Source organism: Megalobrama amblycephala, linkage group LG7 (genome assembly GCF_018812025.1).
Source record: "Megalobrama amblycephala isolate DHTTF-2021 linkage group LG7, ASM1881202v1, whole genome shotgun sequence".
Taxonomy (NCBI): Eukaryota; Metazoa; Chordata; class Actinopteri; order Cypriniformes; family Xenocyprididae; genus Megalobrama; species Megalobrama amblycephala.
In genome coordinates this window covers 3339997-3363605 of record NC_063050.1, presented here as the reverse complement: position 1 = coordinate 3363605, position 23609 = coordinate 3339997, and the positions used below count along the sequence as shown (strand labels likewise).

At 34.1% G+C, this 23609-nt stretch overlaps 1 long non-coding RNA gene across 1 annotated transcript; it reads left to right on the top strand.

The window, feature by feature from the left end:
- Positions 1–13768: 13768 nt before the first annotated feature.
- On the top strand, positions 13769–15989 carry LOC125271194. The gene is made up of 4 exons (XR_007185535.1): positions 13769–13839; positions 13935–14036; positions 14344–14454; positions 14579–15989. It is a non-coding gene; the product is annotated as an uncharacterized LOC125271194 (long non-coding RNA).
- Positions 15990–23609: the final 7620 nt, after the last annotated feature.

Here is a 23609-nt window from a genome sequence, read left to right as displayed (position 1 = left end):
CAGTAAAAAACACAGTGAAATTGTATAACAAATTACAGCATTTTATTTTGACCAGATACATTTTACGCTAAATTCCTGCACTGTAAAAAAAGTCAGTAAAATATACAGCAAAACACCGTCAAATTCCAACGGTAATGGAGCGTAAAACCAAAAACTTCCTTTTACTGTATTAAATAGATTGAATAACCGTTAATTGTGAGACTGGATAAAACTTTGTTTTTTACTGTAATAAAATGTTGAAATTATAAATATTTTCTGTGAAAACAAATAAATATGCATACATTTTACAATTAAATATTGTAATGTTGAAAATGTCTAAAAACCTTAGATTTTATGGTATTATTTGAGTAAAACTACATCTTTTGGGGTTGTGTTAAAAAAAAACTGTCAAATTTACGGTAAAATACCGGCAGCTGTGGTTGCCAGGAATATACCGTGAAAAAAATGTGGAATCTGTAAAAGACAATACGGTATACTGGTTTTGTAACCCTAAATTTTACAGTAGACAACGTATTTTTTTTACCAAAATCATGGTAGAAAAAAACAAATATATTTGTCAATTATACAGGTCCACTATTTAGACGTCCAACCATGACCCAACTTGGACGTCATCTTGACGTTCAACATTTGACCTTTGAACGGGGTAATTTTTTTGGACGTCATTTGGACGTCAATAACAGATGCAGGAAATTGACATGATTAATATGTAATATTTGTTTTATAGGGCCTATCAACATGATTAATACACGAAGAGCTCAGATGCAAAAGCCTCTAAGTGCCATCTGAAATTTTCTTCTAGAATTATCATTTTTATCAAGCTTGTATATTTAAGTTCAATAATTTCACTTAAATGGCAATGCAAATTACCTATTAATTGTCATTTAAGTGAAAGTACTTAACTATACCACAGCAAAATCCCCAGTGTTAAATTAACACCCAAAGTGAACATATGAGTCCATTTTACCAGGTGTTAAAAAGTAACACTGAAGCAGTGTTAAAGTTAATGAGATAATTGATTGATGATTGAGTGATGATTGACAATTAGTGGAGACACCTGATGATAATAAGCAGAATCACTGAAGAAACAACAAGAGAAAAAGAGAGAGACACAACAACTACAACTGACTTCCAGCCATTAAACATTATTACACTTATTATTAACCAGTTTGATTTGATTTCTGTCACACATCAACAAAAGGTTCTTATTGAGAATGAACAGATGTTTAGATGTTAATGTTTTAATGAAAGTTTAGTTTGAAGTCACCATGATGGTGAAAAGCATTTCCTTTAGCTGGGCTCTTGACTCTATTAACATTAATTTATCTCTGGCTGCTCCAACTTTGTGTTTGTAAAGCACATTTGTTATAGCCAGAGAAACTATGATCTGGTCTGTGTTTCCCAATCGTAATGTGAGCTAAAGGTTATCAATTTAGGTTTACAGTGCTTTGAGAATCACCATCATGATGGTTTTGTTTTGATTATGACATTCTTTTTGTGAAATGGTCAGATTCATTGGTGACGTCCAGTATTGTCAGTCATATAGATGTTATATTATTTCTTTCTAGTAAATCTGTTACCATTTGAAATCTAGAAGAGCTTTTATAATCTGAAGAACAGAAAAAAAAACTGTGTAGTTTGGACATCGAATAGATGTTCAGAAATGGTCATGGACCGACGGACCTAATATAGACATGATCTGCATGTCTATCCGATGTCCAGTGTTTAGTGGGATTTTTTTTTTCTTGCTTCTGTAAAAATGAATGTTTTTGTTTGCTTAAAAATCTACAGATTTATACTGTGAATTCCAATGTGCACAACCCCAAAAGATGTATTTTTACTCAAATAATACCATAAAATCTAAGGTTTTTAGACATTTTCAACATTACAATATTTAATTGTAAAATGTATGCATATTTATTTGTTTTCACAGAAAATATTTATAATTTCAACATTTTATTACAGTAAAAAACAAAGTTTTATCCAGTCTCACAATTAACGGTTATTCAATCTATTTAATACAGTAAAAGGAAGTTTTTGGTTTTACGCTCCATTACCGTTGGAATTTGACGGTGTTTTGCTGTATATTTTACTGACTTTTTTTTACAGTGCACTTAAGTACTTACTAGTGGGTTACCATGATCTTCACTTTATAACACTGATCCAAATAATTAGTAATTCCTTCTGAAGGATTTGGTAATACTTCAGTCATTACTAGTGGGTTACCAAGACCTTTACTTTAGAATTAATTATACATTATTCATTATTCACATTAATTACGGACATGTATATAGTAGTTCTTAGTAGTTCTCTGGGAGGAATGAAAAAACAGTAGTTACTGATTAGCTAATAGTGAACTACCACCTTCAACTGAGCACTATTACTTACTAATTCATTCATCAGAGTTACTTGTTAGTTAATAGTAGTTACTATAGTGTTAATAATGCATTACTCATTTGTTCCTGTGTAGATATTCATTAATGAAGGATCAGTATTCTAAAGTGTTACCGTTAATTTATCTATCTACAATATGCTAAAGCAGTGCTACTATACTTGGGATTTCTTGATGTTTAGCTAAAATACATTATTTCTTACAATGTGTAAAATGCTATTTATATCTCACAGTGAGAAGAGAGAAAATCATTGGGGAGTTGGAAAACATTGCAGAGAAATACTCATTGGAGCTTCCAACTGATTTGAAGGTAAGATCAATATAACAACAAGATAGAAGAAGATCTGAATATGCTATAGTTTGAGTCACCCTTTGTTATTAAAATCTTGAAACCCATAACATATTCTATGGTCAAAAATATTTGTCAATGCAATGCAATAATATGAGGATGACCCTTACTTACTAAATGTCACAGTGGTTTAATATATAAAAGTGAAAATGTGGAGTTGAATTGTGATTTACTCTCGCACTCTAAGTTGTTTCTTTCTTAACCCGTAGGTTGTTAATGACTCTGTTCATGGTCACATTGAGCTGCACCCCCTGCTGGTGAAGATCATAGATACACCTCAGTTTCAGAGACTCCGTCACATCAAACAGCTCGGAGCGGGATACTGGGTCTTTCCTGGGGCTTCACACAACCGCTTTGAACACTCCATTGGGTGATGCAAATATACAACAAATACAGTATATACAATACAAACATGTCTTTCAGTAAAGTGCAAATATCTAGCAGATTTTTATTAATATTTTAATTAGTTATAATATTCCTATTTTTCCAGTTTCATTTTTACTTTTAAAGTTTTAGTAATTGTGTTGTATGTTTTTGACATTTTTATTATTATTATTATTATTATTTTGAAGGTGCACTATGTAACTTTTTTTAATATATTTTTTTTTAGGTGTAAACTAAAAATAGATAAATCCATAACACACGTTAAAGAGCAAACATGTTGAAGATTAGCCGATGGGCTGTCAGTTCATTAAATGATGAGCTATTTACTCACAAAAGCAGTTTAGGCACACACTTGAAGATTTTAAGCAAGATTTTGAGCCCGATCTGCATCCCCTAAAGATCGGGGGATGGTGGGATTCGAGGCTTGTGGCTAACAACTTTTTGTCTAAAAAATCCTCAATCCTCAATTGTGTTGTATCATTACAATTATTTACTGATCCCGATCGTTTCGGAGGCACCTCTGACGTGATACCCGCAATTTTAGTTTTAGGAACTCCTTTTGGGGGAACTAAATTAGGTCCTGTTTCAGAGTAGGATGGTAGTGTAGTGTAGAGTAGTGATTTAAAATGTCTTAAATGTTGAAGTTGTCTTAAATGTTGAGTGTTGAAGTTAGCTGGTAGCCTGATATAATAACATGGGTAATGAGCAGCGGTGTTGACCCTCTCCTGACTCAGATAAACTATGCCTCTGAACCAATCCTCAAGCATCAGTTTGCCCGCTTTGGACCAAAGTATTCTGTGGGCAAAAAAACAAATGAGGCTCAAGCCCTGATATTGATAGTAGAAACACGACTGGCTGTGGCATGCACTAGCACACTTAATCCAAAACTTTTACATTATATTATGTGACCATAATAACCCTGATGTATATGTTTATATATTTATTTATTATCTTTAATCAATTAAACTGTTTATCTATCACGTGTTCACATAATTAAAGTGTGTTTCTGTTGTTGTTGTGTTAGTGTGGCACATTTAGCTGGATGTCTGGTCAAGAGTCTGCAAGAGAAACAGCCGGAGCTGCATATTAACAATCGAGATGTTCTTTGTGTCCAAATTGCTGGTCTGTGCCATGACTTAGGTGAGCGCCAAAAACATAATTCATCAAAAATTTACATTATTAATATTCAATATTATATCAATATATCAATATTTCTGGGTCCACAGAACTAGTAGTTTGTGTAATGCACAGACCTCTTAGTGGACATGAATATACATCTGAAATAGCTTTGTGTTCCTTAGTACTGAAATTAATGTATCCTCACAATTCATCTGTTAACTTCCATATGAAAATGAGTGCATTTACTTCATGTCTTGAGAACATCAACAGCTCCTGTGAAGGGTGAATTGGCAAGATAGCAAACGTTTTTAAAGTAAAGAGAAGAATGTAGCTATGGGAGAAATGGATTCAAATTAAACAGGATTACTTAAAAAATTAGTTATTAAAGTGAATTAAAAAAATGAATGTCACATCTCTGGTGACTCCTGTTGGCCAAACCAGTATAAAAGCATTGAAAAAGTAAACTCATACCTTCTGCACCAATTACAAATGTTTTAATGTAAGTTTAGTCTTTCAGATTTAATCATTAAAATAATTAAATGCCAATAAGTTTGAATAATCTGTATAATATATGTTCCTTTGTTAATGTGTATGTCTGGTCAGGCCATTTAGCGACGATTACGACTCTTTTTTTTTTACGACTATACCCATGCGTTATCAAAATGTTAACATTATAAAACATTTGAACCATATATTAGACGTTTAGTCATTGCTTTGCTTTCTGATCAGATGGGTTCTGATGTCAGTGATTTAATCATTCAGCAGGAAAAAATGTTCAACTATATCATTCCTCTGTATTGTTATTGTTATAGTTGTGTTTCTGAAACTTTGTGCTTACCTCCCTTACATTTCCACTCTAGTTATTGGCTGCCGGTAAAAGCAACCATTCCTAAAGTGAAATTGGCAATATGTTAAAAGCCAATTTATTTGTAATAAAACAGTGGACAGTGATGGATCTGCCACCACAGAAAGAAAATATATTTTCATATATTTATGATCAATGTATTAAATTGTTTAAATATATTGAAACATATTTGGAATAATAAATTGTGTATAAATAATAAATTTCCACTTTTCATGTATTGAAAAATATATGACAAATGTTTAACATTAATAAACTATATTAGTTAACATGAACTAATAATGAACTGCACTTCTACAGCATTTATTAATTTCAACATTTACTAATACATTATTAAAATCAAGAGTTGTATTTGTTAACATTAGTTAATGCACTGTGAACATGAACTGCTGCATTTTTATTAACTAACATTAACAAAGATCAACAAATACAGCAACAAATGTATTGCTCATGGTTAGTTCATGTTAGTTAATACAACAACAAATAAATAATATAATAAATTACAAATTAAACCTTATTGTAAAATGCTACCAACCAATTTGATCATAAATATATGGAAATATATGTTCTTCCCATAAGGGTGTGGATGTGTCAACTGCTAGTGGTCCCACCGAATGATGTTTATTTATACAGATATTAATTTTACATTTGTTTTTCATTCTTAAGGTCATGGTCCATTCTCTCATTTGTTTGATCTGCTCTTCATTCGTAAAGTCAAGCCTGGTAAATATCAGAGTTTCTAACTTCTCTAGTCTTGGAGTTGGGCGTTTAAATCAGCAATTATTCTGTTGTACTGTACTGAAGTCATTATTTATTGCTTCTCTTCCAACATGTTAAGTTTTGACACGTGAGAAATAATTGTGTTTCTGCATCAATATCATCTCCATTTCTGAATTCTGGATATGAACATGGACTAATCCTGATCTTCACACTGATTATTAGTTAATAAAGAGTAGCATTTGCTTTTTGGAACTGCTTTTGTATGGAAAGAGTCTTTGTTACAAGTTTGCTATTTTATTAAGGTGTGAAGATGCTCTAAAACATTTAAATTGAAGCATCTAGCATAGTTCTTAACCCTTTCCTGCACATTTTGAATGTCTCCCCAATCAAACAAACCTGATTCGACCCCCTAGTTAGTGACCCCAAAACTTTAAATAAGTGCCTGACAAAGAAAGACTTAAAATGTGTCTGTTGAGAAGGCTCCAGGAACAGGGTTGAGAACCACTGTGATAAAGGACTAATTGTAAAAGTAAATGAATTAATTTTGGACAAACAGTTCCTGAAAAGTTCCTCAGTAACTTTTCCACATTAAAAAGTTTTGCATATGAAGAATTTAATACTGTTTGAAGATATGTTTAAAATGAACATTCACATTATACACAGATAAAAGATGTTTTATTTTTAACACTGATTTAGTGTAACACTTTTGTTCATGCCACTAGGTGTCAGTCCAGAGCACCAAATTAAATTAATTGGTGCACCTTTAAAGGATTAGTTCACTTTTAAATAAACTTTTCCTGATAAATTTACTCACCCCCATGTCATCCAAGATGTTCATGTCTTTCTTTCGTCAGTCGAAAAGAAATGAAGGTTTTTGAGGAAAACATTCCAGGATTTTTCTCCTTATGGTGGATTTCAATGGCTACCAACAAAAACCTTCATTTCTTTTCGACTGACGAAAGAAAGACATGAACATCTTGGATGACATGGGGGTGAGTAAATTTATCAGGAAAAGTTTATTTAAAAGTGAACTAATCCTTTAATGTGATATTATGTCATGCAAATGACACCGTCTTATGGTCTTTAGTTGTTAATTAAGCTTTATTTAAAAAAACACAATGTACATATCAAACATTTCCTATATAATTAGTGTTGTTTTTTTTCTTCTTCTTTTTGCTAGATCTCGAATGGAAGGTACGTTAAACTACATACACAAGACTTCAGGCTGAGAGCAAATGAGACGCTCTTTATTCTTTAATGAGGGTTTAAACAGACCGTTAATGCAGAAACTCATTATGACTGCAGATCCGTTCACAATCTGAGGATGTTACTGACTTAACCTCATGCTCCACGATCTACTCAACTCTAATAATGAAACTAAAGGAAAAAACTTTACACTGGTCCAATGTACTGTGTGTTATTAACAGAGACACAGATTAAAATGTTCATGTTTACTTTGCCTTTATTGTTAAATTTTTGCAATTTGTGTCAGCATGCAATGAAAACACAAAAGACTAAAGCTTCAGTATTCTCTTAAATATTACAGAGTTTAAGAGTTAAAATTTAAAAAGAAAAGCAAAAGAAGACATTGAAATCTATGAAGAAAATCTTATTTTATTTCGATACATTTATGTTTGTGAACACATGACTGTGATTATTTCTATTTATAATATGTTTGTTCACTGTTTTTTGATTTGTACATTAATGTGTGTGTGTGTGTGTGTGTGTGTGTGTGTGTGTGTGTGTGTGTGTGTGTGTGTGTGTGTGTGTGTGTGTGTCTGTGTGTGTCTGTGTGTGTGTGTGTGTGTGGTTGTTACTTTCAGCATGAAAAAGCCTCATTTGAGATGTTTGAGCACTTGGTGAAAGAGAATGGACTGCAGCAGCTGATGGAAGAATATGGACTGCAATTCAAAACTGATCAAAATGACCTATCCTTTATTAAAGAATTAATTAAGGGTGTGGATACATCAACGACAAAGGTACTAACACATGTTTACTGTGATTGCAGACAACTTTCAGTAAGTAAATGTTTAATAGTTGGTAAAAGTGTTTTCATTCTTCCAGTGGACAGCGAAGGGCAGGACTGAGGACAAAGCTTTCCTGTATGAGATTGTGTCCAATGAAAGGAACAAAATTGATGTGGACAAATGGGACTATTTTGATCGGTGAATATGTATTTACAATTCTTTAATAATATTTTTGTGTGACCCATATGCTGTATGCAGTTTTGATGGACAGGAAATAACAGCTGGATATCCATGGATGGGTTGACTCATTATTTATTATGATGGAAACAAAAAATATTCTTTTTTTTTTCTTGTAGTAGCCTAACAATGTATTTGCCCCTGAGAAACTTTCTTCTGATTAGTGAACATATGCTTCAAGGTCAAGTCGAGTCAGTTTTATTTGTATAGCACTTCATCCAATACACATGCTTCAGCATAAAAATGGAAGAAAACCAAACAAGTTATATGTTATCTTACAATTATTTTATCTAGTGAACTGATTTGCATTATTGAATAAACATGAGACCTGGTTGTCATAGTGTAATTCTACAAATCTTAATCATAATCTTAATCATCTATCTTAAGCATAAACACTATGCAAAGTTATCATTTGTATTATTATTGTAGATTGTTGAAGTAATACTGTTTTGGGAGTCTCCTACAGCAGGTTACACTCTTAAAACAGATGTGTTAAAAACAACACAACCTGTGTTATATTTTAAAACACCTGTGTGTCTAGTTAAGGACAACACATTTTGTGTTAATTTTAACTCAACCAGTGTGTTATTTTTTCTTAATACAGGCATAAAATATTTAACACACTAATGTGTGTGTGTGAGAGAGAGAGAAACGACACTGTGTCCAACACAACATGTGTTAACTATCATCCAATCACATTGCTGCTACGTCACTCCGCAAGCTGTTAAGCAAGTTTGTGCCTCTTTCTTCATTGGCGGATGACTTAACACACGGGTGTGTTAAGATATAACACAGGTTGTGTTAAAAACAACACATTATATCTTAACACATCCGTGTGTCTAGTTAAGGACAACACATGTTGTGTTACTTTTTTTAACTCAACCAGTGTGTTATTCTTCTTAACACAGGCAATGTGTTAAAATATTTAACACACTAATGTGTCATAAATCACACAATGTGTGTCATAGATGTGCTATTTTTGACTAGTTAAAATGAATGCAATACACACTCTTAGAAAGGATGTGTTAAAACTGACTCAAAATGTGTTCAATTCTTACACATCAGTGTGTGAGTTTAGGGACGACGCTTGTTGTGTTAATTCTGACACATTCACTGAGTCAATGATTTTAACACAGTGAATGTGTCAGGAAGGTGATCTGCTGTTAACAAGCAGAATCAAAGGAGAAAGTCACAATTTTTAAGCCACCATCATGGAGATGAGTGTTTGCTTTAGTTGGGCTCTTGACCCTTGACTTTTTAAATATTAGATTTTGTTTGGGCTGCTGTAACAGCCAGACAAGCAAAAAGAAAAGATGATCAGGTGGTGTTGGTTATGTTTTCACATAATCATTATTTGATCTGAATCACTGAACTCATTTAGAGCCCAATCTCTGAGTTAGATTTACATTATTGATTACAGCAGCACTGTGATTCTACAGCACAAGATCAGCTTTATCAATATAATCTGAAGGATTTGCCAAAAGTTGTTCTGATTTATAAAAAAAAAAAAAAAAAAAAGCTCTTTCATTTAGAGACACAGACATCAAGAATCAGCCTGTGAATCTCAACAACGGTGAGAATAATAAAGCATGTTGCAGTGCATGCTGGGAGCCACCAATTAAAATTCAACCATGGCTCCCATCATGCATTGCTGCATGAATAAATAATGAGCTTAATTGTCTTAATTTAATTTCCTTTATTCTCACTATTTTTTTTTCTTTCTCTGTTTTATGTGACTTTTTAGGAGCTTCTTTTCTAATGTTTCTAAAATCAGAATATGTTGCCTGTCACCACTGTTGAGATTCACAGGCTGATTCTTGATGTCTGTGTGTGCCTAATGCAAGGTTTTTTTGTTTTTTTTGATCAGAACAACTTTTTAAGAAATACCTTTGAATTATGTAGAAAAAGCTGATCTTCTGCTATAATCAATAATGTAAATCTGACTCAGAGATTGGGCTCTAAATGAGTTCAAGACAAATAATGATTATGTGAAAACATAACAAACACCACCTAATCATCTTTTCTCTTTGCTTGTCTGTCTGTATAACTCAGTTACAACAGCCCAAACAAAATAATATTATAAAGTCAAGGGTCAAGAGCCCAACTAAAGCAAACACTCATCTCCATGATGATAACTTAAAATTGTGAATTTCTCCTTTGATTCTGCTTGTTAACAGCAGATCACCTTCCTGACACATTTAATGTGTTAAAATCATAACACAATGAATGTGTCAAAATGAACACAAGTCATCCGCCAATGAAGAAAGAGACACAAACTTGCTTAACGGCTTGTGGAGTGACGTAGCAGCAATGTGATTGGATGATAGTTTAACACATGTTGTGTTGGACATAGTGTTGTTTCTCTCTCTCTCTCTACATGATCAACTTAAATTGACACAAAAATGTGTTAAAATAGCCATAACACAAAAAATGTGTTATTAATTAACACATCCTTTTTGAGAGTGTAATTTCACCTCAGTTCATAAACGATTTGTTTGAAGCAGTTCAAAGAATCAGTCTCTCTAAACCCCTCCTTCCCGCGAGCTTACACTGCTCTGATTGGTCAGATGGCCCAATACTTTGTGATTGGTCTACTGCACACACCGCACGCCCATTGCCATAACTGAATGATGGCTATCAATTCTCAAGACATTGTATACAATGTATGGACAGAAAAGATCACATTGATTTTACTGCATCAATTCAAGCCCGAGTCCAATGATGAAACGTCTGAAGTAGTCGATCAACCAGAAACTGATTCTCAATCACGACTGGAGAGTGACGTTTCTCTGTGCGTGTCACCTTAGTAATTTATAAGATATGATAGCAGCATCACTGCATCACTTTATGTAGGTGCAGCTGTGGGAACTGTATCAGAATGCCAAGAGAAGCTGAAAACCTCTAACATTAGATAAACATTTAGGCCAGATGTGTACAGACTTTTTCACCATAACTATTAACATAGAAAAATGGCTATATCATTGTTTGACATTACAATGAGTGTTTACTCTTTACAGAAAGAATACTTCAACTAGTTAGCGCAGACGAGCATCTTAACATCCTATTACAATACAGATAGAGCTCCACTCTACTGTAATAATAAAAACACAGAGGAAAAAACAGTTTTTGTATGTTGTAAACTCATGTTAGCTGAGCACAAATGTCAATATCTGATAATGCATTACACTTTGTAAACAAAAGTCGTGCTCCATCCTCGATCATTACTCCAAGTAATAAGACAGACTGGACAAATTTTTAGACAATATTGGACCCACATCTGAATAGCAGAACTACAGAAACGTGAGTCAGCCGGTTAGCAGGAGACGTACAGATGGTGTAAGTTACACATAACATACAAAGCTATGAATTTTCAAAGATCGCTAGAAAATATAAACATCAGTTATTAATCATACTTACAGGTTGAGATTCAGAGGAGCAAGCTGGTCCAAATAAACTGGGCATTGATCCATATTTTCAGACCAAGCGTTTTGTGCGTTAAACTCCCCGAGGTTCGAGAAGCAGTCGTCAGTAAAATGACGGGAACACAACAAAAGATTGTACTGCTGTAGTATTGTTGAACAAAATGAATTTTCCATGGTGTCTGTGCGCGCAATAAGTGGGCGGGCAATATGCTAATGTTTCGTTGTGATGTCACAATTAAACGGCTTGGAATTTGTTTTATGAATGACTCGTTTAATTGACTCAGAGTCCACTCTTACTTTTAAGAGACAATAACTTTATATACGTGCACTTTCAGATTTAAAACTTTGCAGGATGTTTTCATTCACTGAGAGCTGTTACACACTACATGAAAGATAATTTACAAAAATCCATAATGGGGCACTGTAAACAACTACAAGCATGTGGGGAAGATCAGAGTGTTCAAAGAAATTACAATTCTTTAAATCTGAATCATTGTACTTGAATCATCATTTTATTTCACAGAGACTGTCATCATCTTGGCATTTCAAAGAGCTTTGACCATCAGCGGCTGCTGAAGTTCGCTCGAGTGTGTGAAGTGGAGATAAATGATGAGGCTGTAAAAACGAGGCGATCCATCTGCTACAGGGACAAGGTACATTTAATACGTTTATTCTCATCAATCTTTACATATCACTTTGCAAAAAAATAAAAAGTTTACCACTGAATTTTGGACTTTTAAATGCTTGTTAAATAAGGTATATTGTTATATTGTAGTATATTATAATTTTAATGAATCAGTCTATGACTCTACGGCATCTTTTGACTCATTTTATGCATTTGCAGATTAAATATAACAACTTTCATTAACATCAATCATGAGCTTGTGGTACAAATCTATATAATATAATATAATATAATATAATATAATATAATATAATATTTGTCTGCTGCATTGTTCTTTCTCTAACAGGAGGCAGATAATATTTTTGACATGTTTCGCACCAGATACACTCTGCATCGCCAGGCTTACCAGCACAAGACTGTCAATATTATTGAAACCATGTAAGCTTTATGGGTTTTTTGTTTGTTTGTTTGTTTGTTTGTTTTGTCACAAATTAAGTAGGTTCTCTGAAATACTTGATATAATGGTCAATCACAGAAATAATACATTTCTGTATAATGACTGCAGCTGATTATTTATTTATTTATTTAGCTGGCTGACTGACTATAGAGTTACATTATACCTCAAAATTATATTATTTCTTTTATAGCTGTGATACATGTATATTTTTGTTGTTGCCTGCATATTTTTGTGTCCTGTTTCCAGATATTAAAATGGCTTGGTATTGGAAAATTTAGTACACTGTGTTCATCAAGCAAGTTATTTAATATAGGTCCTGTAATATACACAACACATATATATACTTGTTTTTCTTTGCATTTTAGGATTACAGAAGCCCTAGTAAAAGCTGATGGCCATTTGCAGATCTCTGAAGCGATAAATGATATGGAAGAATACACCAAACTCACAGGTCAGTGGGAAGCTTGTGTATGAGACTAAAAGAAAAGGAAAAGGGAGGGAGAGGGAATTAAATCCACATATGGTACAATGATGTATCTATATTCTACTCAGAAAGTTGTTTATGGATTTGTTATTAGGAATGTTTCAACTAAAATGTGAAAGAACAATAGTTATGTTCTTCCTTTTCTAACAGATCATATTCTTGAGAAAATATTGTACTCTGAGTATGATCACAAAAAGATACTTGAAAATGCCCAAAGAGATCTAAAAGATGACAAAAGAAAGCCAGATGAAGACAAAATAATACTTGAAACTGCTGCAGAGAAACTCAGAACGGGTGCAGAAAAACTTCAAAAAGCTGCAGAGAAAATCCAAAAAGATGTAAAGAAACTTGAAAAAGACAAAAAAACAGAGACAGCACGAGAAATCCTTCAGGCTGCCCAAGAAATCCTTCAGGAAGAAGATCTTCAGCATGCTAGAGAAAAAGTGATGCAAATTCTCAAAAGGGACCTGCCAAAGTTTCTGGGAGAGGCCAAACTGGAGAAAAGAGACGTCTCAGAGGTATTTGACAGAGTAAAACTAAAATAAACTGCCTAGCTCATTATATATTCTGTAACATTGTTTTCTGTTTTTATAATGAGACAAAATATCACAATACCAGCTTAAGATCAGATATTACAGATATTAGTATAAGTGGTATTATACAAGCTGAAATATTATTCATGCCATTAGTTTTTGCCATTTGGTGTATTTTACTGATGATTTTCTCTGATCCTCCTAAAGTTAAAGGATGACTGGAAAGCAGCAGTGGAGAAATGGAATAAGAAAAAGAAACAAGATCTGAACGCTGATGATTTTGTGATTGATGTAAGTTCAAAAATAAACCTTTAATCCGCATCTCTTGATCTCTTCAGTTTAAGTTATCTCTTAACTTATTCAAATGGGATTTTTCTCTTATTCAGGTGGTTGATATAGATCTTGGCATGAAGGCTAAAAACCCCATGGGCAGTGTTTATTTCTACCGCAAGAGGGACCCTGACAAAGCCTTCCTGATTACTGATCAGGTACCATGTGACTTTGAAATATTAAAAATACATATTCAGTTACCAACTAAGTTTACAAACAAATGATTTACACAAAGAAGCCCACTCATTCCTAACAATCATGTACTGCCTGAAAAAGGGTAAACTATTGCAAGATTTCTCAATTCAAGTAAAGTCATATTTATTTCCATTGTGTATTCCTCATTCTGTCTTTTTGAAGCCTCTGTAATGAAAAACATGTATTAAACATGTTGAAAATAATATACAGTACAGTACATACTATGTAGTGAATCATAAATCCATTAATTTCTGACTCTTGTAATGACAGATGTTCCTGCCAAAAGATTTTTATGAAGAGCTGTTTAGAGTGTACTATAAAGGCCCAGAAGAAAAGCTCAAGGAAGCTCAGAAGTGCTTTGATGAGTGGAAGGCACTGAAGGTATGACCTTCCCTCTCATACGTTAAAACCCTCTCAATATATGTGTTCATATGTACATGTGAGTATACAGGGTCATCATATGTTTGTGTGTTTAAATTATGATATCTTTCATCTTATGTTCCAGAACACAACCCAGTGAGATCTCACATCAGGTCAAGGACAGCGATCTCGTGAGGAGTACTGGTTCAGACACTTCCTCAATGTGTGGATGTTTTATCTTTTTAGATTAACCAAACAAGTTTTATCACCATGGTCATATTATTAACTTACATAGTCTACACTGTAAAACCCAACCATTTAAGTTAGCTCAAACCATTTGAGGAAACCGGTTGCCTTAAACCATTTGTTTAAAAAACAATATTTATGAGTACCATGAACATATTCGTCCACAAACAGAGACTGCCTGAAATCACACCCTATACATGTACTATTCCCTACATTAGTTTACTAATATAAACCACTTGAGAGAGTGAATTCAGACACTGATGAACACCTGCTGTTAACAATAAGAATCACTGAAGGAAAGAGATGAGCAGAAACACAAAGACTGTTTTCCAATCACAGCCTTAAAGGATTGAAACATTAACATTTTCAAGGGTCAAGAGGTCAACTAAAGCAAACACAGATCTCCATCATGGTAATGTCAAACAAAACAAACATCAACATCTAAACCTCGGTTAATTCTCAATAAAAACTGTTGTTTACTCAGATCTTGAGAGATTTAATGTCTTATCTTCAGTTGAATTCATGTAGCATCACGATTAAATGATGACGAGTGATTGACAGCTCTGCTCTAAACCTCTATTAATGCTGTACTCTTATGATTGCTACTGAAGCCACACATGTGTGCATATGAGCTTATTTCTGAATAAACCTAATGACAGATGACAAAACATAGGACACTAAGTGGTGCAATGAAAAATCAGTGATGATCAAGTGAAATCATAAAAAATACCCAAATCAAAGTAAACAAAGTTGCTAAATTAAGGTAGATGGGGACTTTTGACCTCGGATAGACTTAAAGTGCTGGTAATGGGATGTTTTAGTTCACAAATATGGTAGAAAATTTGGGCAAAATAGCAGATTTATATTCTATTTACTTGCTATTATTATTCACACAATGTGGTGCTGATGTCAGATAGACATTAATGAGTGATTGACTATAGAGGATGGTGAAGGGTTGTGCTATAACAATAAATACAGGTAACTGATGGATCATTTAATATTATCTCACTCCTTTAGTTGTGTGTAGAGTAGAGATCTGTTACTGATCTTGAGAGAGATTTTGAGGATTTACACATTTTTTGGGATTAAATTGTATACAGAGGCTTTCTAGATCTTAACCTTTGACCTTTATTCAGTTCAGATACATATTTATTGTGTTATTTCTGGGAAAAAAAGTTATTTATGAAAAAATCTTTTGTTTTTCAGTTTGTTGTCATAACCTAAATAAATAACTGTGTTGTGTTTACAGCAATGGTGGAGCAGTGATTTATTATCTCTTATCTACTGTAATAAATGTGATCTTTCCTTTATTTTGTGTACAAGTGTCTTTGCTTCATGTGTCTCTAATTAATCTGTTGCATATGAGAAAGTGCTAAACCTTATCACTGAATTAAAAGAAAAACTATAAAGAAATGGTGTAAATGCAAATAAGTAATGGAAACGCATGAAATGGAAATGCATTTTTGTCACATAGAATATTTAATATAAATATATAAAGACTATAGTTTTCTTTTTCTTTTTGGTGATGAACTAATTGTACACTCACCCCTTTGTTATAAAAAAAAAAAAAAAAGAAAAAAAAAAAAGGTAAACAAAGCATTCAATTTCACTCTATTCATAAAGCAAAGTGCTCTCGTCACTTCAGCAGATTTACAATATAAAATATGAGTCATATGGGAAATGTTATGTTGAATCAAACAAATGAACTCTACTGACAAATGCCTAATGATGGAGTTTCTGTCAAATGAACCTAGAGAACTAGAGTTGATATGGCTGATTTGATCACTCAAGGTTTGCAATCTCAAAGAAGGAGGCCAAAAACGAGAAGAGGAAGCAGAACCCAGCTGACAGAATTTTGTTATAAGAACGTTCTCTAAATATTCAGTGTTGGTTCTGGGAACGTAAACCCGTCCAGTTTTCTTGACGTTACAGGAACGTTTTTATAAGGTATAATGTTCCTCAAACGTTCTTTCAACTTAATTTTGATCTAAAATTCAGCATTGTAGGAACGTTGATTTGTAACATTCCAAGAACATGAAAATGTTCAGTTTTCTTAATGTTAGTAGAATGTTATTTAAAGGTTAGTATGATGTTCCTGAAACATTCTTTCAATCATTCAAACACCTGCTGTGAACAAACACTGAAAGAAAGAGAAATAAGAACACAAACTACAACTTTCTTCAGCCACATCTGCTTCAGAGACAAGGTGCCTGATTTGAGTAAATACAAATATATTGCCACAGAAAAGGTCAGTTAAAAATAATTCTTGGGGCAGGTATCAACCTTAGGTCAGAAACTGCGTAAAAGACACTTTCTTAGCAAAGAAACTTAACCAAGTGTAAATACTACACATCCTGTAGCTCAAACTGATGATGGGAAATAAGAATTAGTGCATCCCAAATCGTAGTATGTTGAAATGAGTATTCCAAAGATTTGTGGATTTTCTACTTATATTTGTGATTAATAATCAATATCTAACCTGATAACGAGCAGAATCACTGAAGAAAAGAGAAACACAAGAACTACAACTACAAGAAACATGATTGACTGACGTCACAACTGACTAAAAGTAGTTATTTGTTGTTAATAGACTTTCAGCAACAATACCTTCTTGCCACAGATCAAACATTCTGAATTTTGATTTCTAAATATATTCGCGGTTAGATACAAACACAGACATGAAGAATCACTTGCTCCCTGAATGAATCAGCTATTTTGATCCAATCATTTGACTGAATGATTCAGTGACTCACTTGTTTATGATTCGATTTGATTTCATGATCTTGCGGCTGCTAAAATTATACCTGTGGTCCACTGCAAAGACTTCTGCATTACTATGTACAAATTAAACTTAAATACGAACTCGTATGTTTTGCTATGTGTTACGTTTTCTGAAGCGCTCTTACTTGCTGATCGCGACCTTCATGAAGGAAAACCTGAAGATATGCTGAAGATTTCTAAAGCCATAAAGAAGATTTGGAGCGTTATGAATCAGCGTGTCGAATCAGCGGTTCGGAGCGCCAAAGTCACGTGATTTCAGCCGTTTAGCAGTTTGACATGCAATCTGAATCATGATTCGACATAAAAGATTCATTGTGCTCCGATGCTTCCTGAAGCAGTGTTTTGAAATCCACCATCACTATATAAGTTGTTATTTTGTTTTTTTTGGTGCACCAAAAATATTCTCGTGGCTTTATAATATTAATATTGAACCACTGTACTCACATGAACTGATTTAAATATGTTTTTAGTACATTAATGGATCTTGAGAGAGGAAATGTCATTGCTCAGGCCTCACTGAGCCATCGGATTTCATCAAAAATATCTTAATTTGTGTTCTGAAGATAAACAAAGGTCTTACAGGTGTGGAACGACATGAGGGTGAGTAATAAATGACATTATTTTCATTTTTGGGTGAATTAACCCTTTAATCTTATTGATCCGACTCTGAGCGCTGAAGATTTGACACTTTATGTAAGTTATATAGCAAGCACTTCACCTCTACCTTCACATCTACACAAGCTAATCATTTAATCTCTTATTCAGGTGGTTTAATAGTCAGTCATTTAATAAATGTAATTCTTTTATCTTTTTATCTTCTTTTATCATTTTCTGATGTAGAAACATATTTCTAGCATGAAAGCAAAATTAAATATATTTAGCCTGTTGAATTAACAGCAAAAATAAGTGTTTAACACGCTTTTGGATGCAGAAACAACATTTGTCATTGTTATTTTTGTCTCAAAGACAAAGTCACATTAAGTGACAATGTGAGCAATTAATCTGCAATTTAATATATTTTTGGAGTGTTTTTTTCTATACGCATGTCCTTTTGAAATGATATAATTTTATCCATAATATTTTTATTGACTGATTAAATGTCACTGCACTAAATACACATTTATTCATAGTTGTAATGATGGGTCAACAGCGTGAGGATCCATTTGCAGCGTCTTTATTAAGACAAGACAGCACAATGCAAACAGGGACAAAGCAGTAACGTAAACAGGGACAGGCTTGGGTCGAGACAGGTGGCAATGAAACAAGGTCTTACAACAGGCAGGGATCGTGGCAGGCAGCAAGCAAACAGAGTCCAGGAAACAGGCAGAGATCAGGGTCGGCAGCAAAAGGTTCACAGAGGTAAGGCAGTCCAATCGATAACAGGGTAACAGTCCACAAGAAAACACTCAGAAATGATCACCAAGGCAAATCAAGACGTCGCGATGCATGGATGCGTGTGTGAGTGTTTTATGGAGTGAGTGTGATGTGGTGCAGGTGTGTGTGCAATCAGTCCCAGGAATGAGACCCTATGGGTAATGTAGTCCAGATAGGAACAAGTCAATATTCCGGTGACGGCTCCCTCCGATTGAGATTATAGTTTTCATTAATATATTGAATCAACTTTTATTTTTATAATTCCAGTTTTAATTGTAATTTTTGTTATTATTGTTTGTTAAAAGTTGTAGTACTTTAGTTGTTGTACATTTTAGTATTTTGTGTTTAAATATGTTTTTTTTTTTTTTTTTTTTTTGTAAACTATAACATTCCTGGGCCAGTAGTAACACTACAAATTTACTCATTTGTTTATGTATTTGTCTTTTTTAACCTGAAATCTTGAAAATAAAATATTGAATATTGTAAAATAAAGTTTATGGACATATTCTATTTTAGTGTTTTCTCTTAACAAGTGAAAACTGCTTGTCATTTTTGCCGTGGTTGTATAGTTGTGATGTTATGTGTATAGTTGTGATGTTATTTACTGTATATGATGTTTCTGCAGTATTCCACAGATGAACATCAGATTAGAGCTTAGATCGGGCCCAACAAATCAAGCCCGACCCTACCCGAGCCCGAGCACGTTGTGTCCGAGCCCGGCCCGGCCCGACACGTCCACTGTAATTATGAGCCCGAGCCCGATTTAAACCCGACCATTTTTAATACGTGGGCCGTTATAACCAGGGGCGGCGCCAGATTTTTTTTTTTTTTTTTTTAACGCAGGTGCTGCTGTGCTAGATCATAGGCTACAGGGGGGAGCTGCGCAGTTATATAAATTATATAAATACTATTAATAAATGAGCAAAAATTGGCCACTCAATATTAAATATTAAATTATTTTAATTATAATAAAGTTTTAATTTTATTAAATTGAACAAGCTCAACATTCAGCATTCAATCAAATATTCTTAAAGATTAATTATTATTAATAATGTTACTTCAACCTATTGTTATTTTAACATAATATGTGTGTGAGCAACAAGCAAGATGTGCATTTGTAAATTCGGTGACAGCGTGTGTTACGAGTTTCAAATGGTGTAAGTGTGTCCGTGGCGCGCCGGCGCCTCCATGTCAATATTATATTGTCTGCTATATTGCTTTTTATGTATTAAATCCAGGTAATTGGATGGTGAAAAATGTATTAAAATTAAGATACAATTAATACTAAACGAAATTCACTTTAATGAAAATCTTTCTTCAAAACAAAACTTAACAAACTTGAAACTAAATGTGCTTATTTAATGGCTAAAACACCTAGGCTATAGCTAGACTCTCTTTTTGTACAAATTGCAGCACATTCATTTAATTCTGAATTTTGCATATGTAAGTTGAAAAGCATTTGTTTGTGCATAGTAAAACATATCTGTAACATTTATCAAGTTCATAATTGTGCGTGCATTTATTAATTATTATCTTAATGAATAATACGACAAGGAAGAAGCATGTAAACTGCGTTGTTTGTTTATTAAAACTAGTTTAAAATGTTTCCATACCTCCGATTTTCCTCCAGACTTGCTCAAAGTTAATTCTCCTGTTTTAATTTTTTTCTTTGGTTCTTCAAGCTCCATGTTGTACTTAAGCCTCGTTTCGGCTCCGACAAGGTTTTGTACCGTCTTCTGAGGGGTGTCAACTCACACCAGAAGCATTTCAGAAGCGAAGCGGCTGGATTCGCGAGACCACTAGATTTGCCTGGCAAACATTGTTTTCGTTAATTTTTTCATGTTTTTAATGGCTAAATGGTTATATTTTGTCCGATTTGATTGTGTTTATTGCTATGCCATACTTTATTTTGCTGTAGCCATACAGATGAAGTTAACACACAACAAAAACCAAGAAATTTCAAGTTCGAATCTCTTGTCGTCAGTTTCTGGCATCGTATTAATGTGAAATATGAGCGGGAGTTTACTCAGGGTGATTATTTTGACTTTATTTTGTATTTCAGCTGCGCGTCTTGGACGCGGCGTCCGTCAAAAATAGGCGAGGCGCCTGTCTTTAGCGAAGCGGCGCGGTGAGCCGCTTCTGGGACGCTTCTCAAACGCACTGCGGCGCGGCTGGTGTAAACACGAGCATTGACTAGAGTGGCCGCGTATCAGCTCCGGTAGCCGCGTCGCAGCCGTGACGCGCCGCACGCGTGCAGTGTAAACGAGGCTTTAAACGAGGCTTTAAGCTACTGAATAGTACAACACGCACAGCAGGTGTGATGCGTCACGCGTGCGAGACTGCGAGCGCGAGTGGACGAGACGCTGCGTATGACACGTGACGTGCTTTATCAAGGGCCCGACCCGACCCGACCCGGCCCGAGGACGGTGGCGGGAAATATCGGCCCGACCCGGCCCGCGGGTCGGGTCGGGCCGAGTCCGGGCTCGGGCTCGGGCAGAGAATCTAAGCTCTACATCAGATGATCAGATGAATTATTGTGTGATTTCCTGCAGTGACCAGCAGAGGCCTCCATTACTCTGTGTTTTCATTTCCCTGATTCATTGTTTCAGTTTTCAGTTCAGTTTGCATTTGTTGGTTTAAGGCACTCGAGTTCTCGATGAATGAAGGCTGAAGCTACAATAGATCCTTTAAATCCCTTCACTGAGCCTTGAACACAGTCTGTCTCTTTGAGTTTGTGTGTTTATTTGAATATATTGTGCTCAGCATAAATGTGAGTTTGGGTTTATTTCTTTCATACATGTAAAGAATATTAGCTCTAGTTAATGTTGATATTTGATCAAATTTAACAGTTTGGTTTGGGGTCACCATTAACATTGTTTTTATTGAGAATCACGAGTACATATAACCAAACATGTCTGGCAAATATATATATATATATATATATATATATATATATATATATATATATATATATATATATATGTACTACATTACAGTACAGTACAGCAATTGTACAATTATTTGTCAGGCGTGCTTGATTTTGCTCACATATTTTTATGGTGTCATTCAAAAGCCGAAACATTCAAAATTATTCTGAAATTGGACACTGCATTTAAAACGGTGCTTTAAAACCTTTTGTGATATCAGCTTCAAACAGCTTTTCTAGCAATTTCAGATTCCAAATTATTTTGTGAAATATATACTGTATGAAATAAAAATATTTAGTTCAGTACACTTGCGTTACAGTTAACTTAAACTCCTATCATTTTTATACACTTTAATTTTTCCAAGTGTTTCTTCGGTGTTTCCTGTGTTCAACTTTAGATCTGCATTTCAAATCATTCATGAACTAAAACTGTGTAAGTTCAGATCCATCAGCTCAGAAAGACATTAACAGGTTAACAGCTGAATAGTTTGTATGGCTTTCAAGTTTTTACTTTTGATGCATTTTAATATCAGTTATAAATTGTTCGTAAATGGTCACCTTTCCATTGCATTTAAGTTTTTGAATATAATAACAAGCAGTAATATCATGGAAAATATTATTATTATATACATTAATAAGTGATTTATATTTTCACAGGGCACTAGTATGCATTTTGAGGGCAGATCAGATACAGAGGTGAAGCTGTGAGGAAACTGAGGAAACTCCTCCATCTTTGTCACTTTACATTTCTTCTCCGTTCTGAACACAAAGCAGAAGACGCTTCAAATCACTCAAGATTCATACATTGCATTGCCTTATTTTACTCTCAGTTTTATTCAGGGTTCCTTCCCAGTTTGGAAAAGTATGGGAGAAAAATGGAGTATGGATAATATTAAACTTTATAAAATAAGACTTTTTCCCTTATTCATTTTTCTTCAGAGGTTTAAAGATTACCTGAAAACTAAACTTGAGTAAAAGTACAGATACCTTACAGTGAAAATGACTCCATTAAGTGGAGTTACAAGTTACAATTCACCAATTCCAATACGACTTGAATAAAAGAGTATCTGATTTTAAGGGTACTTAAGTATTTTACTCATGCTGAATGTGCTCAGAGATGCTCTAGTCCTCAACACCTGAGAGACATGCCGGTGAAAATAAGAAACAATTGATTTGTAAGATGAGAAATCAAGTTTATTTTCTAAAATCGAAATAAAATTGAACACCTTAATGTTGTAATAAATCAAGGTCGACACAACAACCTTTTAAACGTCTACAAACTCTCAAGTCTCAGTTGAGCTCAAGTGCACAGAAAGGCCATGAGGTCTTGTCAATATAGCGGATAAATAAGACAATGTTACGTAAAATTAAATAGTCAAAGTCTCCTGCACTGTATGTGCTGGTTTGAGCCTCATCACCGGCTGCAGTCATGAACTCATCTCATAAATCAAACACCTGCGATCAGAAACTACCTGCTAATGGACTCACATTCATGTTAAGTGTCCTTGTTGACATGTTGGGTGAGTAAAAGCAAAAAGCACAAGATATAGTATCTTCAATGACCTTACACTGCGTTCCAAATTATTATGCAAGAGACAAATCAGTAAGATTTCTGTACAATAAACATTCAGATTTTAGTTTTACTAAGAAAATGTTTGTTCGTTTATTTATCCATGTCTTTTTAGATAACTGGTATCAATCTCAGACAAAATAATTTGCCAGATCTATGGAAACCCTACTCAGAGGTTGCTCCACATTATTAAGCAAGTCACAGTTCTCATGCAATATGGGGAGGAAGAAAGATCTTTCTGAAGATGAAAAGCATGAAATGGTGCAATGTTGTGCAAAA